Below are 18,666 nucleotides of genomic sequence, written 5' to 3'. Positions count from 1 at the left end.
TGAAAGCAACTTCTATTTATAATGATGGTGCATGTTTTGAAATAAATGCATTTCAGGAAATCATTGCTTCTTTATTAAATGTTTGTTTTCCAAACGACTTGTAAACGTTCAAAACAATAAAATACCTATTTAATATTAATTACAAATAACTTGTGAAGTTGAAAAATACTATAGGAGAGTTAATATTTAAGATCTAACACTAAGTTAGTGTTAAGTGTTAAATTACTGACTACAGACAGATTTGGAATTTGACACAGAGTTAAGACATCAACTCTCCAAAAATAGTTACATTAACACTTTCTGGTGTGGACAGGGTTAATTTGGGCCTGCTGGATTTGCTATTTGTGTTCCTTTGCGTAATCTTCCCAGCTTTCCTGTGTCACTTTTGCTTCTCCCCCTCCTCAGCCTGGCTCCTGCTCTAACTACTCACACCTGTAATCAATTAGCTCATCAGCCCTGCTCCATTGTTCTCTCCACCACCTCCTAGTATTTAAACTCCTCTCTTTCTACCACCAGCTGTCAGTTTGTCTCGTTGCCTCTGTCTGTTACTCATGTCATTCTCTCACTGCATCAGCCGCTCCCTCATGTCTCCAGTTTTGTTTCATTTTTGAATTTCTCTTGTTCCCTGGACTCTTGATTTTGTAAGTGGATTTGTCGTTTTTCTTTGTCAAAACCATCTGACATCTCTGGTCTGCTGCATTTGGGTCCATTCATCATGACAGTCATACTCTGTGAACACTAAAGTTCTATAATACAATATGTAAGTTTTATGAAAGTTACATATTTGTTAAACTGTCATTATGTCATGGGAAAAAAGAAATCTCCACCTCCAAGAAAATGAAAGTTGAACTAGGTGAGTTTGTCAGACAGCTCAAATTGTATAGAAATGTAAATAATTTACCAAAGACAAAACTGAAAATTTCAGCAAGGGCTACTGAAATAGGGGTGCCGCGCTAACCACTGCACCACGCAACGCCCCTCATATAGAGACAGCAGCCTCACAATATCAATCACAGTTCGCATACTGAGCTTAATTAAAACCAGGTTAAGTTAATGAACCACAGACGATGGTCTGTGGTTCATATTAAGTGGCAACAAACAGAGCCTCCATGCAGTTATAACATGAAGTTGAATGATTGTTATAGTAATCATAAAATTGACTAAATAATTATTTCTGAAACCAATGTAAGTTTGTTTATATCTTTAGTGCACTGTTCATAATTAAAAGAAAAGTAATTAGCATTTGGAAGCAAACTTACCACCAGCTAGCAATACGTTAGCTGCCTTCGTCCCTTCGAGCTCCTTTTGTGACCCACATTTAATTTCCATCCAGTTCTTGTCTACTTTCTCTCTACTTTTAAGGCAATATTATGAGAGTAAAAATGGCAAATTTGAACAGCGTTCGTTATTTTTTTTGTGGCTTCTTGGCTTTTCTTCTTTTTATGGCATGTTTAAAAAAACTAAAAGTGTGCATTACCGCCACCATCTGGTCTGGAGTGTGAACTGGACCTAATGCCGGTCAATAATAGACCTGTCATCATACATCTGAAAATGGATTGGGTAAAGACAGCTTCCGTGTTTTAGTTAAAAAGCAGATCATATTCGGAGCGATGTAAAACTGAAGATACCTACTACATTTAATGTTAAGGGCAAGTATTGTTTTTGTTGTAGCACCTCTGTAACTAAACTGTCGATGTTTGATATTTTGAGGTATGACCACATTATTTACTTTGATAAACATTACATCAAGTTCCACTATAAGGACTGTTATTTTTTTATTCTTTCCCATTTTAACAAAAATAGTAAAAGATTATTATTAAGGCACCTAAAAATGCATACTTTATTAGGCTAAAGTATAGAAGGAGATGTAAGTTAAAACATACTGAAATTAATAATTGAAAGTAAGCATTAAGTGAATTTTAAAAAATTCTAGTTTGAGCATAAAATATATGCTCAAACATACAGTATCTGTAAAACATATACTTTAAAGATATTTAAAATATCTTTTAAATATACACTTGAGCAAGTACATATTTTGTTCACTTAAAGTATACTTTTCTTTAATATATTTCTTAAGTGTATTTTGGTACAATTATATTTAAGTATGTTTAAAGTTATGTCAAAATTGGTACAAGCATGCTTTTAGAATACTTCGTATATATTTATAGGTAGTACACTTAATACTTAGTATACTTCCCAGCCAGCATACCTAGGTGGGCCCCATATGGGATAAAAGAGGGCTGTCAATATGGGTCCCAAAAGGGTTTGTCCACGGTTTCCATGGTGGCCCCACATGGGTTTGCCCAGGTAGATCTTAATGGGCTCTGACTGGGTCTTCAGTGGGGCCCAGATGGTTAACTTACACGAGGCCCATCTGTGGCCCACTAGGGTGCTTTCAGGAATATTTACCTGGGCCCCAATTGGGTCTGAACTGGGCTAGAATATGGGTAACAAATTAGTAGTTCCACATTTTCCATGATGGGCCCATATGCTTTAGCCCATAATAGTTTACAGGCCCTGACTGGGTTTTCAGTGGGAACCAGATGCCTTAATCCTTATAGGAACAACGGGGTTGTTCTCACCTAACCTTGAAATGAATAACATTCATAGATATGCAGTCTTAAACAAACCAAAGTCCTAAAACGCCTTATCACAAAATTTGTTTAAAGAGAAAAAAAGAAATTTCCTTTGGTCAAGGCTTTTTATTTTGTAATCAGAAGTTATTTTATACCTCAGCAATTATTAGAACTTAATTAACAAAGCAAACGGTGCCACAAGCACAAATGGCGCTCTTAAACAACAACAAAAAAAAAATTTAAAATCTACAAAATTGTTCACATGGCATTTTTGAACAACAAACTTGTTTACTGGTACATACACACACCTTTCACAAAACCTTTTAGAATAACCTACATGCATGCTTACACTTGAAAGCTCGCATATTATTGTAACTGTCCTTCTTGGAAGACCTGCCCACCAGAGTGAGAATTGGCAGCCTCCCTACTTGCTCTAACTCTCCTATTCCCACCTCTGTCACGGGCTCCAGTGAACCACTTTGAGAGTGCCTTTTCCACATCTTTATGTGTGAGTCCAACGATGGAACCATTTCTATTAAGTGCCCCTAAAATAACAAGCAAAGGTAGAAACTGTATTAGCGTTTTACTTTAGTACAATGTAACATTCATGACATTTGCCTCTCCCCCTTTATAGGGCAAAAATGCTTGCAAAGATCTGCCAAAATAAAAGCACTCGAGCCTTTATTATTATGAACACACACTAGATTCTTAGTTCAAATTGAAAATATCCATCTATATCTTTCTTATACTGATGTAAGAAAGGTTCTATAGTTATTTTGTATTGTTTGAAATACAAATATCATTTAAAATTTGTCAGCTATCAAAAGTTCTTAAGTGAAAGAACACTATGTGAATAAAACCAAAAGATTACTACAAATAAACAAAAGGCATATGACAAACAAAATAAATTAACAAATGTTTAAGGAAAAAAAGTGAAAAGAAAAGTTACTCTGACAATAAAAACTGATATTTACCATACACAACATCAAAGAGACGCAGGTCCCGGAACTGCTGTTTCCCATGTCGGCCAAACAGGTTGAACTGGACTGCTAATTCATGGGACATCAGGAATCGCATAGCCCGACGTATTGCGTCATCCAAGGATGCTCCTCCAATTTCTGCAACCATGGCAACCTTAAATATAATGACAATTGCAAGACAACATTTGAAAATCAGGATGCAATTTAGTTTTTATTTGATTTGTTATTGTTTCACACATACAGTATATAGCTTATATGCTTAATTTTATACATGGACAAAATGCCAATTAATTTATGCATCAATTTAAGGGAGGCCTGTCACAATATTTTTTTTCTGGACAATAAATTCCCAGAAGTTACTGTGATTAAATGTTTTACAACCATTTTCAAATAATATAATAGTAAGAACACATTCTCAAAGATTGATAAACTTTGAATTCTAATGAACAATGAGCATTGCAACTGGAAGACAATTTAAATATCCAATTATGAAGTCTTTGTAAACAAATGTGTACTTCAAAAAATGGCAAGTTGAGACCTAAACACCAGACTGAATACTTGTCAAGCAGTTTTTAGTAGAAACAGAAAAATTATAAATTATGGGAATTTGTTTTAATTTATCATGTCATTAGTTAATTGCTTACTGCAATGGGGCTAATTTAATGTTAATTTTTAAGGAACAAAATTTTAACTTACAACTCCAGACATGAAGTCTGAGTCACCCAGCTTCTCATTCATGCCCAGGATATCATTGATTGTACACATTGGAAAAACAGCTCCTTCAGGTGGTTCAACCGGTGGTGAAGCAGATTTCTGTCTCAGCAAGGTACTCAACAACTGTCCGTGTAGTTTTTGTGTTTCTCTAACCTCCTCAAGAAGTGTAACCAGCCTCGTAAACATAGCCTCTCCCAAGCTGGAGCTGCTCCTGCTCAAAGAAGTCCCAGGACTCATAGAAAGACTTGCAGTTGAGCTTCTCTGATTTGGAGTTGTGCTGGGGCTTCTCAGATTTGGAGTTGTGCTGGGGCTTCTCTTTCTGGACACACCGAGACTACACACTTTTGAGGCAGATCCAACTGTGGTAAGTTCCAAGGGAGGAGAAGGTGGAACTTCATTCTCTGAGGAGTCCACACTGTCTTCACTTGAAGAAAATGTGCCCCATTTGTGGGAGGATCTGAAATGATAAATCAGAATTTAACAAGTGGTAAAAGTTGGTTAAAAAAAAAAACCCAAAAAGGCTACAGTCTAGTGAGCAATTTAACTATTTTATTTCAAATTAACTGTGAGAGATACAGAAATAAGATCCAAAAGATAAAACGTTACAGTTGAACCTATGACAACCAATATAGTTAAAAAAACAGTAATCTAGTTCATTTAAAGTAGGAATGTGGCAAAATCTATAGTAAAGCTCACAAGTATTAGCATTTTTTCCTGTGTAATTTTCCATTCTTACAAATATGTTGTTCCTTTAAGTCCTGAAGGATGAGAAAAAAAGTAAAGCAAAGAGAACCAAATGGGTAAAGGAATTGAGAGCGGCTCAAATGACAACTAGGAAGACAGAAGATTTAGAGTTGTGTGTTACATAAGTCCCTGTTCCACACTACCTTCTACGTCGCTTTTCTGGGATATCATTATCTGTTTGAAGATCTGATGTTGCTTCTGCCCTTGCAAGCTTTCGTCGTGCTTCTCCATAGTAGTCTTTAGAAAAGAATTTTTTAAAAAAAGGATTAACACATTTGTAAATCTAAAGCTCACGTTTTCAAAATTTTCATACAAGTAAATGTTTGTCACCTGCATTTCCAAGAACACGCACACAGCATATCTTCCATGAAGCATCTGGCTGTAGTTGTTGCTTTACTGCTTTAGTGACATTTATACCAACGCCTGCTGGCCAGAAGCACTGAACCTTGTTTGCATCAGTAAACCAACATGATGGGATAATATCCACCAACTTCTTTCCCTCTGTTGATTCTTCAATGAATTCCACGACGCTGAAGGACATGCTGGAAGTTCATATTAAGTAAATTAGTGGTCATGTAACTGAGGAAAAACAACATGACCGTTCCGCAAAGGAAGGACTACCAGTTTTTTTGTCAGGCTTGTCACCGGTACACCATAAAGATGGTCAGAAAGTTGTGTCATAGTTCTGATTCCTAGACAAGATGAATCAATAGGGTATCTGCAGAAACAGTCTTGTTGTTCATAAAATTGACACACAGTGTACATGGCTCCAGATAACAACTGTATTATATTCCTTATTACAGCAACTCTGCCCTCAACATCAAAACAGTTATCTCCTACACAACATGATATGACGGTTCCCTCATGTCTGTACTGCCTGAACTGCATGTGAGCAGGAAAGTCTGGGAGAGTTGGACCACATGAATGTGGAATTTGAGCTTTACTCTGTCTTCCATCTTCTCCCAGAATGGGTTTTTCAGCTAAACGCCGGACGACTTGTTGGAGAGGGTTTTGGGGTCTTCGTACAAGTCGCTTCAATGTCCCAAGATAATTTTCAAAGGGAAAACATGAAATATTGTCCAAGGCACCATATTTTCTGGCATCATCAGCTAAATGTATGAGACAGTGGGTGTTGTAGACCAAGTGTTCTGTTCCATACAACTTCGCAAAATTGGTAACATAACACTTCAACAGTTTTCCAGCATAGCCGCAGTATTTACAGCACAAAACAGGACTGACAAGAATTGTCATTGCTATTGAGAGCAACATAAAGTTGTTGTACATTTGTGCTGATAGTCGTCCTTGAAGAACCACTGGGCCAGTGTACAACAGAAATTGTCTGAATTCTGTTGCCTTCCATTGACTGTACTCCATCAGTGAACGTGGTTTTCTAGAAAAATTTCTAGGAAGGTGATCTCTCACTGATTTCAAGTGATTAGAAATAATTGAAATGGTAACTGCAGACAGACGACACCTTAAAGGTCCTTTGATCCACAAACTTATAACTTTTTTAACATGTCCTAAACAAACCAGATGCATATAGTCAAGCACAAAGCTTGACACCATTCCTACACCAAGCTGCTGCAAGGGTGAAACTCCATGATGGTGGTCTTCATCTGTCAAAAGTTCAAAAGTTTCATCTGTTCGTAGAGGTGCTGTACAATCAGGAAACACAACCTTCTTATCCATGTAAATTCCATGCTCTACACAGCGTTCACAGGAGCTGTAGCCAGAATGACCTTTGATACATTTCAAAAATGCCCGAGCAGGTGCATCACAGATGAAGGCATCTGGAAGTGCAACATTAAAATGTTTTCCTCTGTAATTCAAACCCTCTTGAATTACTGACTTCAGGTCTTCAATAAACTCTTTCAAGTATTTCGTGACAGAGTCAGGCCTGGCCACACCTGCATACAAGCCAATGATAAACACACCAGATTTAGGAGATTCCTTAATCATGGCCAAAATAGGCCACAACTCCATTTTTGAACTTCTGAAGAGTGGTAAGCCATCAATGTTCACCCGGAGAGTCAACGTATCAACTGAAAGATGAGAGTCATTTAAAAGCTGTGAAGTTAGTGTCTTAGCCAGTCCAAAATGATGGTAAATACCATGTCCCATTTCTTTCACTTCAAAGGTTTTGGGAGTTGACAAAAGACTTCTAGAATCCTTGGGTAAATCCAAACCATAGTGCACTAAAATATGTAGCAGCTCTGTCAATGCACTGTGTGAGATATTTCGATTTGCTGCCCAATCAGCAAGCTTTACTTTAAGTGTACGTGTGCGATCAATTTCTTCAGACGTGCTGTTCAAATCTATTTCAATGCTACTGGCAGTAAATTTTCTTCCAGCAACTGATTGTTCTTCATGTTCATCTTCAAATTCTGCATCAGTCTCTTTTTCACTCAAATGAGCTTCAAAGTTCCACTCTTCACTGGAAATCTGGTTGTCCACTTCCGAAGCATAATCCAAATCAGAAAATGTGCCACTTTTGACCTTGAAGTCTTCCAAAAACTTTAAATGCTCAGAAACTTTGGCTTTAATTCGTCTTCTTTTTGTCCGAGAACTACAATAGTAATCCATTTTTTTAAATCTGTAAAAACACAAACAAAGCACACTTTCAGATGGCTATTTACTAAGGAATGATAGAATACTTGTCTAAAGACTGATATATAATTTTGTCTTTGCCAAATGCTTTTTTATTTAACACAATGATTAATCATAAGAATTTTACTATTAAAGGTACTTTATGTGTTAGTTGAAATTTAAAAGGTGATAAGCAAGGACAAATTGAGCTTTCAGGATGTAAAATTAGTATGGAATTAAAATTTATATTTCACAAGAAGTGCAACAACCAAACAACCTGAGTAAAGACAACATCCCTGAATCATAAAATAAATGTATGTGTCTCAGATGTCACAGTTTTTATGATACTAATGCAACTGGTTATCCAGTTATTACTCAGTGCACTGCTTATTCAAATATTGGCAACAAGTATATAAATAAAAAAAATACTTGATTAAGTACGTAATTAGCAAAATCTAGAAAATAATTCAATTTTGATTATAAATTTAAAAATTGTTTCAACACTGATTTGTGTCAAGGGATTTCTTTATTTTGAAAATTTATAACTTGCATCATGTCACTCTTGCACACGCCACTGAGAAATATTGCATTTGTTTCTATGAATCTACTTAAAATTGCTTTTTTCTACAGATCGCTTAATTTCTCCAGACAAATTTGAAAGCACATTGACAAAATTAATGTTAAGGTCATTTATAATTGCCTTAGTGTCATTTAAAGCATTATCGATTAGATCTTTTACAGTGGCAAAAGCAATAACTTAACCGTTGTTAAATGACTCATCTTTCAGTTCATATTTTAATTCTAAATGTTAACATTCATGGGGTACCACTCTTCAGAAGTGGTACCCCAACATAGACTGTAAGTCTATGTAAGTCTATGATTAAGGAATTTCCTAAGTGTAATGTTATTATAGAGTCTTATTTACTGTCAGTTTTGGCAGAAGTAGTAATTTGTACATAGGCCTGTCGCGATAAACAATAAATCAATTAATCGTACGATAAATTAAAGCTATCGACGTCATTTTAATTATCGGCATTATCGTCTCTTCCGACCTTTTTCTCTTTCAGCTAATGAGACTGAATGAAAAAGGGCTCAACTCCAGTGCTCTCCACCGACTCCTCCCTTCCTCATTTCCTTAGTGTAAAGCCCAGCGCACACAACAGGATCTTAGAGCTGCCAGCCGATTGTCGGTCCATTTTCAAAACCTGACAGACCACACATTAGTGGACAGAAATCCTAGGTATAACTGTTCGATTGGGTTTGTTCCTGCCGTGTGGTGTCCAACAATGGGCACAAAATAATGGCTACAAGTCCAGTTAACTAATTTTAAAACCAGGCATTAATCAATGCTTTACTACAATCTACCTGCAAGGCATGTGGCTAGTGTCAGCGTAAAGTCCTGACTGAATGAAAATCATTAGAACCTATTTATGTCACGTTAACGAAGAACAGCTGAAAAGTTACCGGGTTTATCAACTGCAGTAGCAATTTCGCTCCAACTCCTCCCCTTGTCATTTCTATATTCTTTGCATGTTGAATAAACATTAATGTTGTTTCCACATATCATCTCCAATGTCCGCTGGACTTTCTGATTGGCTACCTGTCACATTCAACAGGCTGCGTTAAGCTCCCAGTCGGGGAAAACCCCTGATTTAGATCGGAGTGACCACGATGATCTACCGTAACACACCACACAATCTTAGAAAGACCAACGTTTTAAGATTGTTGTAAGGGGAAAAATAGGAGCAAAAATCATATAGTGTGAACTATTGCATCAGGTAGTCGATGTGCCCATCTTCTCTATTTAAATCTAATTATTACTGAAGGGCAACACAATATACAGACTTCATAATCTGCACTCTTTTGGTTGAATGCAGTATTTATTTCCACTTTGGCTATATGTTGTTTAGTTTTTTTTCCAGTACATTTTTTGTTAATGGAGACTGAGAATCCATTTTATTTTTGTTTTTGGTTGTTTTGTTTATTTTGTTTATCAGTTCCAGTGTTTAGTGTTCTTTTGAAAATAAAGTGTATCTATCTTTGGCAGGAAATCGCATGCATTATTACATCATTTCCATTAAATCAGTGTAAAAAGGTCTTCAAACAATATTATCGTTTATCGCAATAATTTTTGAGACAATTAATCACTCAGCAAAATTTGCTATCGTGACAGGCCTATTTGTACATAAAGCTTGCCTGATAAAATGGTTATAAAATTGCAACAAAACATTTAATTCCCAAACCTTATGAAAATAAAAATTATAAAACTACCTTTTTCAAATCGTTGATGGGTGATCTTCACAGTTTCGTGCTCTTCAAGTCTGCAAAGAAATATATTTTCATAATGCAGTTAATATAACATTTGGGCTTCTCCAAAAAATAATATTAAGGCAAAACAGCCTATGTATAGAGCAGGGGTATCAAACCCCAGTCCTCAAGGGCAGGTGTCCTGCAACTTTTAGCTGTTCCTCTGCTGCACCACACCTGAATAGAATAATTAGGTCATTAAGGCTCAGGAGAACTGATCTACACAAGGAGAAGGTAATTAAGCCATTTCATTCCAGTGTTTTGTACCTGTGGCACACCCAACAACTGCAGTTTACCGGATCCCGAGGACTGGAGTTTGAGACCCTTGGTATAGAGTACTCACTGTAGCCATATATTGTAAACACTGAACAGTTTCACTAATGCAATTATCCTCATTTACTGTGTATAGTACTGTGACAAGACAGTAGTATTAATCCTAAGAGCAGTTTAGAAAATCACTAAGAAATCACTCCTAAAATATTGCACGTATTAAAGAACAAGAGCTACACTTAAAATATTGCAAAAACAACAAAAAGAATTCTTCATCTTTCAATCTTTGATTCAGGCGTGGCCACTGAAGACTACTCTATAGAACACAAAACTGTGCAGATTGAAACAAACTCTGCAGGAACAAAACGCTTTAAAGTGTCACTTACAAAATAAAAAAAGGATTTAAAAATATTTACTATACCTTCATCCTATTTACAAAAAAAGCTTTTATGCCAAATATACTGAAACCACATGTGCCCCATATAGTGTTGCCCATTTCTATCCCATTCCCAGTTAGCCCACATTAATGCTGAAAAGGACCCATACATTTAGCCCAAATGGGTCAACAATATGGCTCCCATTTTAGGTTAACCATATGGGGTTCATGCAGTTAGCCCAGATAAAACCCATGCCCAATCATTACCAATCTCGCCCAAAACAAAACGATTCAATGCAGTTTCATTAAAAAATAATAATAATAATAATTAAAAAAAGCACCCTTGCATGGGTGGGTCCCAGCCAAGCTAGCATGCATGAGACCCACCCATGCATGCTGGTTTAACTGACTGGGAGAAAGATTATTAAAAGCCCATGTACATAGAATGAAATCACAACAGTTACTCCTTTTAAATCATGCAAGTGGTTTTATTGTGTCAAGACACTGAAACAAATTCTGCTAGCAACTTAGATTCTTTAGTGAACCGAATTTATTGTGCCGCGTTGGCGCTCAAATGAACCAATGGTTGCTCAGCAAATAATGGCGCCGCAATAGGTCTGTCGCGATAAACGATAAATCAATTAATCGTACGATAAATTAAAACTATCGACGTCATTTTAATTATCGGCATTATCGTCTCTTCCGGCCTTTTTCTCTTTCTGTTGATGACACTGAATGAAAAAAGGCTCAACTCTGGTGCTCTCCACTGACGCCCCCTTCCTCATTTCCTTAGTGTAAAGCCCAGCTGACGCTACACGATCTTAGAGCTGTGGCTGATTGTCGGCCCATTTTCAAAACCTGACAGACCACACATTAGCCGACAGAAATCCTAGGTATCGGGTTCTTCCTGCCGTGAGGTGTCCAACAATGGGCACAAAATAATGGCTACAAGTGCAGTTAACTAATTTTAAAACCAGGCATTAATCAATGCTTTACTACAATCTACCTGCAATGCATGTTGCTAGTGTCAGCGTAAAGTCCTGACTGAATGAAAAGCATTATAACCTATTTGTTAACGAAGAACAGCTGAAAAGTTACCGGGTTTATCAACTGCGGTAGCAATTTCGCTCCAACTCCTCCCCTTGTCATTTCTATATTCTTTGCATGCTGAATAAACATTAATGTTGTTTCCACATATCATCTTCAATGTCCGCTGGACTTCGGGTTGCGCAGTGTCAGCTGTTTGGGATTCCCCGACGTAATTTCCCTTCAGAAAGCACGGAGGAGAATCCGCCTTTCTGATTGGCTACCTGTCAAATTCAACAGGCTGCGTTAAGCTCCCAGTCGGGGAAAACCCCTGATTTAGATCGGAGCGGCAACGACGATCTACCATAACAAACCACACAATCTTAGAAAGACCAACGTTCTAAGATTGTCGTAAGGGGAAAAATAGCAGCAAAAAAATCATGTAGTGTGAACTATTGCACCAGGTAGTCGGATGTGCCCATCTTCTCTATTTAAATCTAATTATTACTGAAGGGCAACATAATATACAGACTTCATAATCTGCACTCTTTTGATTGAATGCAGTATTTATTTCCACTTTGGCTTTATGTTTAGTTTTTTTTTTTTCAAGTGAGTTTTTTGTTAATGGAGACAGAGAATCCATTTTATTTTTGTTTTTGGTTGTTTTGTTTATTTTGTTTATTATTTCCAGTGTTAAATATTCTTTTGAAAATAAAGTGTATCTATCTTTGGCAGGAAATCGCATGCATTATTACGTCATTTCCATTAAATCAGTGTAAAAAGGTCTTCAAACAATATTATCGTTTATCACAATAATTTTTGAGACAATTAATCGTTGAGCAAAATTTGCTATCGTGACAGGCCTACGCCGCAATATTTGAAAATGTTATGGCCCAAAACAATACGGAGTTTGAAATCGCTCTGCACCAAAATATTCTTATCTTAATGATGGTAGATAACTTATTGTGTGTGTTTTAACAATATCAGAAAAAACTGTCACAGGAAAGGATAAAAAAAAACAAACCATAAATAATCTTTTGGGGTACGCCGGTCATCCGATCTGTTACGACCAGCACATTTCTTTAACTGGCGATTTAAAATCTCCCTAAAATTTGATATAATACAGGTAAAACAGACAGAAGAGAAGTACTTACAGATTGTTTCGTAGGACAGCCAACCTGCAGACTCCGCGCAAACGGACTGATGAGGAGAATATATTGGAGTGTGAAACCGCATATCCATCCGCAGTTAATTTTACGTTTTCCAAGAAATTCAAGATTAATTTTGAGAGTGTTACATCGGTTTAACAAATGTAAAACCGATGTAACACTCAAAAACGTGCTCAAACAAAAATAAATAAATATTGTCGTCCTCCTTATTCAAATGTTCTTTGAAACTATTTTCTTTAGCGGATGTGTAAAATGCCTACTTCAATTCACCAATCTTTATTGGCAAAGGTGCCAAGAGCACAAGTGTCAAACTCCAGTCCTCAGATGTCCTGCAGCTTGTAGATGAGCCACATGTACAAAACCCTGGAATGAAATGGGTTAATGACCTCCTCCTTGTGTAGATCAGTTCTCCAGAGCCTTAATGACCTAATTATTTTACTCAGTTGTGGTGCAGCAGAGGCACATCTATACGCTGCAGCACACCTGCCCTTGAGGACTGGAGTTTGACATCGCTGCAATAGAGCAATAAAAAGATTAAAAAGATCATTGCAACCAGATTAAAATATATAAAATTAATTATTAATAGAAATGTTAAGTTTTTATTTCATTTTATTTATGCTGACAACTTGGAAAATGTTTGCAGATATATGAAACAGATCGCGAAGCTCAAAATTTTAGTCTTTCTCACTTGATAATGAGTTTTGTTTAAATTTATTTTCTAAACATTTTGTAATATTTTTCACAATGGTCTGATCTGAACAATTTCTCCAAATAAGAATTAAATCCTGTTGTGGAAAAGCTGCAATAAACCCTTTGGATAAAAAAAAAAGCAAGGTGAAAAGTCCAGATCTGAACCTAATTTTGAGTGAGCAGAAGATTACATATACATGGTGCATATTTAAAACAGATTATGTCACAAAAATCACATCCAGACTGGACTGGACTGTTCTAGTGTAAATAATAAAAAGAAAAACTGTTAGGGGTTCAAAGTGTAGTAAGAACAATACTGAACTGTTTTAAAAAATAAAGCATTGAAGCATTATTTTTTAATGGCAATATCCTGGTCTTTTTGGAAGCCTAGTGTCATGTCGATGTTAGTAAATGAGCCAGACACAGAGATCACATAGTGAGCATGTTTTAGGTTCAAATACAATACACCTTGGTGACTTCCAAGACGAGGTAACCATCCAAGGAAAGCTTTTCCTTCTGTTGACAGAAAAGCTTATGCAATTGCTTCTACACTTTATATCAACTCCATTAGAGGCCAACTGAGTACAAATTGCCTTGGCAAGACCATCAATCTGATATTTTGGGTAATTTTCTTTCCTAATTTTTATGTTCTTGCTCTTGCAGCTTTTGCTTTTGACATATAGTGAAAAGTTTGAAAGTTACAGGTTAACCACATTGTCTATTAAGATGTTCCACAGTTTTGTACCATTAACTGACATAAAAATCTATAGGGTCTACATTTCCTTGTCGAGGTCCAACTCATGTACGGCCATGTTTATGTCATGTGGGTTCAATGTGGTCAGCCCACATGATCTTCTCATGTTGGGCCCACAATACTGAAACCATATGGGCCCCACACAGTGCAGCCCGTATCTGTCCCATTCCCAGTTAGCCCACATAAAAAAAGGACTAGGGCCTACATGTCCATGCCCAGGTCCAACCCATGTATGGTCAGCCCATGCTTATGTCATGTGGGTTCAATGTGGTCAGCCCACATGGGCTTCCCATTTTGCGCCCATGATACTAAAACCACATGGACCCCACACAGTGTATCCCCTTTCTGTCCCATTCCCAGTTAGCCCACATAAAAAAGGACTACGGCCTACATGTCCATGCCCAGGTCCAACCCATGTACGGTCAGCCCAGGCTTATGTCATGTGGGTTCAATGTGGTCAGCCCACATGGGCTTTCTATGTGGGGCCCATGATATTAAAACCATATGGGCCCCACACAGTGTAGCCCATTTCTGTCCCTTTCCCAGTTAGCCCACATTACTGCTAAATAGGCCCCATACATTTAGCCCAAATGGGCCAGCCCATATGGGTCCCATGTTAGGTTAACCATATGTGTCTCATGCAGTTTGCCCAGATAAAACCCATGCCCACTCATTACCCATGTAGCCCACAACAAACCCAAGTGGGGCCCACTCATGCATGCTGGCTGGGCTTAAAATGTACTTGCACAAATGTAAGTATACTTGAAATATACTAAAGTCAGCGGCGCCGGATTCATTTATGAGGTGAAAGTGTTTCGTCACCTCTGTTACGCATTTTGAATGTCAGGCGCGCACACTTGTTCAATTGATGTAATGGCACCTGTCAATCAATTCAGTGTTGCAATTTGTCCCGAAGTAAAGAGGGTTAGATAATAAAAAAATTTCAAAAATTACTTTCTGTTTTACTTAAAGGAAAATCTCATTGTACACACAGTGTGTATGCAGCTGAGTTAATTTTATTTATTTATTTATTTTTTTTCTTATGAACCTTCTCAAAACACATTTTGTTGAATTGACACGTCTGTTATCGTTTTTGCACTCTGGCAGGCTATTTCTGTTTCATACTGCTTTTATTTTTGGTTCCTACTGTAAGTATTGTTCTGGGAGAACGGTTATTAGTGTTGCACAAAGCAAGGTTCTGTGATGTAGCTGCAGCAGCCAGGCGGAAGCTGCCTAACTGAGCTGCTGGTAAGATGTGTGCTAATGTTACCTCTCACTCTCAATAATGTTTAACGTTAAAAATAGTTCTCACAGTTTTTGTGCTGCATAAAAATATAATGTTAATTGTCTAAGTGTTTTAATAACTTTGGGTTTGGTTAAAATTAAATTGTTACTCTTATGAAGTTTGTTTGAAGTTTTCCCTCCAAAATGTTTGTTGGGCTGCAGGGATCTGACTGTGACTGTGTGTACCATACCCGATGGTTGAGTGTGCCCCACACAGTATTCATCACAAACTGTGTATGTGATGAATACACAGTTTTTTGTTGTAGTTTTATATCTTTTAATTTAATTACTTTATTACAGAATAGGTCCTTTCTTTTACATAAAGTAAGAATTTTAAGTTTTGTATTATATTTTTGATTTTTATTTATATTATTTTGCATTATGTATTAACATATTTCATTGATGCTGATTTGTACATGATTTTATTTTTCTTTATTCTATTTGTTGTTAATACAGTATATAAAAAAGAAGCTGCCCAACTGAGCTGCTGGGATCTGACTGTGACTGTAACCATACCCGATGGTTGAGTGTGTGGCTACTGATGGCTGATTGGCTTTTGGAAGAGCAAAGAGGAAGAGTCAGTGTTGTGTGCAGCCTCTGTCTGGCGGGACCAGCGACAAGCAGGGCCGTAAAGAGGGAGGGTGGGCAATGCTTAGTTGGACAGGCATACTTTAAGCTTGTCATTCGCTCAGTCAGGTTAGCCGTGCTAAACTTGTTATAACGCACCAGGTATAACTCACTGATATACCGAGGCCTACAATAAGTGGTCATTATTAAACATTTCCTTTTGAAAATACAACATAACAGTGGATTCTTATCTTATAAAAAGAAACTTACCACAGCCGTTAAAGCAGGAGAAAAATGGCATCCACGCAATGGTTAAACTTCTTCGTTTGAGAGGAGGAGGTAGACAGAGTTTAAGAGTCAAACTGACGTGACGTCTATACACTCTAGAAATTTGTGTATAGAAAGGTGCCATTATGAAGCGTGAAATAAGTCTCAAATATCCTTGTGCATTCTGTGCATAAATGCGGTTTTGTGTGTGTACTAGGCGACTTGTGCTTACTTATTTAACAGTTGTAGGCATAGGAGAAGGTTTGTGAGGTTGTAGTTAAAAAGTTTGTGTAGAAATTCAACGTTTGTAGAAACTGTAATTGTGTGTGGGGGCGGGCGTGTGTGTTTGCGTGTTGGCGTGCACTTTTATTTTGTATTCGTAATTTCTTCATATTTGTGACCACATATTTACAAGTACCCGGAGTTACGCACAAAGTTTTTTTTTTACGGTTTACAAATCATGTTTCACAGATACAACTATCCAAAGTTATACACAAAGATGCTTACACGAGTTACAAATCCAGTATGACACACGCACAGATATTTTTACACACGTACAGGTATTTTGAGACTATTTTCACTTCATACACTCCTTCTTTGCACCCCGCACTCTAACGATACGCTAGACCCCCCCTCCTTCTGACAATACGTTAGCTCCCCTGGTCCGCCCCTGCACCTTCTCTATTTCTTCTTCGAAGAGACTGACTTTGACATAGCACAGACACACATATTGCGCGTGGTTACGCATGCAGCTGGTGGATTCATGTCAAAGCAAACCCCAAAATGCCTTATATCCTTATGACAGGACATGTGTTGGCTACACATCGGTGGCTTTAGATTTAGTTTCCGAGTTGACCAGTTAGAAATATTCCAGAAGAATACAGGCATGTCAAAACGAGCTGAAGGCGCTCTCTGGATATTATTGGCTCGGAAAAGGCCATTTCATAACATTATTTTATCGAATTACTGGTGTCAATTAATAGGGTGGGCTCTAGGCTGCCCAATAAAAGCGTCGTAATGGACACCGGCAGAGTTTAAACCCTTAAATCTCAGCCCCGGAAAATACAATGGAAAAACGGCACGCGAGCATTCCGGTGCGGGTTAATATGTAAATCATAGTTTGTATTGAATATGATTTTGAAACTCCTTAGTTTGATCCAATCTTCTTGAGGTTTTAGCTTCTCATAACCTGCATTGAGATTCTGATGTGAGGTTATAAGCAGCAACTTTTCATAAAACAGTAATACATTTTTATTGTATTTGCTTGTAAGAAAAGGATCTAGACGTAAGTGGACTACTGCCATGTTGAAACAACTTTTATCTAAAAGTGAAATTGTTAAATTTTAAAACCTTTGGATGTCCATGTCTTTTGTGTTAGATTAGATGAGGTCCATGTCTGAATCTCACCTGTTACCCACAGGAATGCAGAATGGGCTGAAAACACATTCATAAAACTGTCTGCGTCAGTGCCAGGATTTGGCTAAACTAGCTTGTAGCTGCTCTGCTCCTTTTTCTATTATTCGGGTTGCTCCTGTTTTAATACAGTTTGGTTGATTTTCAATTACATTTGAGATCTAGAGATCTTGATGAAGCACTCTGAATAATCACATGAGAAACGGCGACAGGCAGAAGGATCCAAATAGGATAACATGTGCGGGAGAGGTAAAGCTAGCTTGCAATAATGGTGCTCATATTTTATACACAGTAAGTCTAGCACAAAAAGGTTTTGGTGTTTGAAGATATCGGTTATTGAAATATGCTGTTATATGACCGGTACCCTTTTGACCGCATGACTCCAAACTGTGGGAATCGCAAGCAAGCAGGTGCTAATAGTCCAGTTAGCTCTGTAGTTAACATAGTGATTTGGGCGTGAGTGGTAATTTGAGTGCGCCCCCTCGTGTCCAGCACAATGCCTCAACTATAAACCTTGCTCAACAGTTTTAACCAATGCTAATGGTAATAGACAAGCTGAAAAAGAAGCGAGGCAACTTAACAAATAGTTCTAGTTGATACTAATGGAAAAGGGTGTTAACTGTCTAAACTTGATAACAGTCCCACAAAGTTAAATTATTTTGTGCCCAATGTATTGCGTAAACTTTAATAATTATGTTCTGTGTAAATGATGTAATGTATTGTTTTGTGAAGCGTTGACACATGTTTTGCAAATTGACAGCATTGGTGTATTTGTGTTTTCTTTGTGAGACAGTTAATTTGCACAAATGCACTTGTTTGGCTGATGGTGGCACTTTGATTTAAGAGGGTACAGCAATTGCTGCAAAATTTGGGATTGTTTTGACAACTAGTGTGTTTTTTGCAAAGTGGATAAAATACTGTGGTGTAGAGCTGTGTGCTGACC

The 18,666-nt window shown here is 37.3% G+C and overlaps 1 long non-coding RNA gene across 2 annotated transcripts; it reads right to left on the bottom strand.

Annotated features, from left to right (window-relative positions):
• Positions 1-5,344: 5,344 nt before the first annotated feature.
• On the bottom strand, positions 5,345-17,186 carry LOC116708282 (uncharacterized). Of its 2 annotated transcripts, none has more exons than XR_004336636.1 (3): positions 17,088-17,186; positions 9,872-10,231; positions 5,345-5,410 (listed from the first exon to the last, which is right to left on the bottom strand). It is a non-coding gene; the product is annotated as an uncharacterized LOC116708282 (long non-coding RNA). The 2 variants fall into 2 exon arrangements; XR_004336635.1 differs by having other exon boundaries at positions 5,350-5,413.
• Positions 17,187-18,666: the final 1,480 nt, after the last annotated feature.

Source organism: Xiphophorus hellerii, chromosome 18, assembly GCF_003331165.1.
Source record: "Xiphophorus hellerii strain 12219 chromosome 18, Xiphophorus_hellerii-4.1, whole genome shotgun sequence".
Lineage (NCBI taxonomy): Eukaryota > Metazoa > Chordata > Actinopteri > Cyprinodontiformes > Poeciliidae > Xiphophorus > Xiphophorus hellerii.
This window is presented reverse-complemented; position numbering and strand designations above follow the sequence as displayed.